Below are 1,774 nucleotides of genomic sequence, written 5' to 3'. Positions count from 1 at the left end.
GGCACTGTTTCCAAACGTAAAACTCACTGTTTGTGCCAAAATATATTTAGGGAATCTTAGTTGTTCTTCTTGAAAAATAGCATTCTCCGACTTCATAGTGTCACACCCAGTCAAGATACACTCTTCCGTCAATTATAAATCACCATATGTGTGTCTCATTACTAATGAATCATTTGGCCTCAGCACAGCAGCACTTTTTTTCTCCTTTTGGAGCCGCCATCTCCTCAACTTTGAACTGGTATCTAAACAATTATTTTTAAAATAAATTTACTTTAATGTAGTTTGAATTTGCTGCTTGTTTCATCAATTATGATTTCAGGTCTATATTTTCTAATTTCACCCTAATTTTTTCTCTTATTTAGAAGCCCTACTTTTCCTAAGCAACCCTTACTTTTTGCCAACATAAATTACTAAAAATTATTTTATATTTAAAAAATACCCATATATAGTTGTTAATTATCACTCTGCCATCTAGACAGAGAGTTAAGTAACTTGAGAGAAAGAAGCACAACTAAATATAAAAGAAATCCCTAGAGAAGATTCTATAGTGCAGTGGTTAAAAGTGCAACCTAAAGGCAGATGGCTGCCTGAGCTCTGATTACTGCTAATATTTGTTTGCCTGACCTTGGGCAGGTCATTTAAAAAATACTAGTATTCCAATGAGTTAATTTATATAAAACTTTTAGAACAGTGCTTTCCAAGTAGAAAATACCTACTAAGTGTAGGTGGTTTTATTGTTATTAGACCAGTAGATATGCTGTGGGCAGTGAAATACTCTCTGTGAATTTGTAGAACTATTGGTCTCTTTTTAAAAACCCCATTAAGTAAAACAATATTTGCTTCAATTCCTCCAAACATAACCTTCAACTTAAATGAAGTGAAGCGTTTAGCTAAGGATCTATTTTTTAGGATCTAGGTAGGTCGAGTCAATAATCTAGCAGTGGCAGTACTGTAGTCTCAGAAAAGCAGCAGCTCAACTCCAATAAGGGAGGTTTAAGTTTGATAGTTTTGTGACCTGAAGGAACTTTCCTTACTTATTCCATTAAGCCTTGCCAAAACAAGTCAACTGTCAGTCACCAGCAGGATTCTTACACACGCTGAGTAACATCCCTTCTTGTCATCTCCCCACAGTCTCTTATTCCAACTTCAATTCATATTGTGTACATAAATGTGTCTGTAAATACATCTTTACACATGCGGTACTATTTATATTAACTAATTTATTTCCTCTTCAATGGCCTTTGAAAATTCATCCAGAGTTTAGGATGGCAACTCGGAACAGGTATGGCTTCAATATGTTTTTGGAGACTGATTATCAACTCAAAAGTTTTCCTGTTTTTCTTCTTTATAGTAACAGTTTCACCTGAGAAAGATTTTATGAATGAGCATTGGAGCATAAAAATGCGTACTGTCAAAACAGGCTTAGAATAATTTGATAACAAATTTGGTTTTTGGATTGGTTTAATTAAAAATCTGTATTCTTTCTTTTCTTCTTCCCATTGTTGGTGTATAATAATAATAATAAAATATAATTTCACTACTCATTCTTTCAGAAGTGCTTGCAAACACTTTGTAATAATATTCATTTAAAGCAAGCATAATTTTATAAGGCCAAAATGGTATTAAACTTTCATGGTGAAGAAAAGAAAGATATAGCTAAGTGTTCTAGAAACTGATACCTTGGACTTGGAAAAATCTGGGTTCAATCCCAGAATTCCCACCTTGGGCAAATTTACTCAACTATAATTGGGGACAATAACAATCCTTTTGATTT

This window comes from Mandrillus leucophaeus, unplaced genomic scaffold, assembly GCF_000951045.1.
Source record: "Mandrillus leucophaeus isolate KB7577 unplaced genomic scaffold, Mleu.le_1.0 Scaffold519, whole genome shotgun sequence".
In the NCBI taxonomy this organism is placed as follows: Eukaryota; Metazoa; Chordata; class Mammalia; order Primates; family Cercopithecidae; genus Mandrillus; species Mandrillus leucophaeus.
This window is presented reverse-complemented; position numbering follows the sequence as displayed.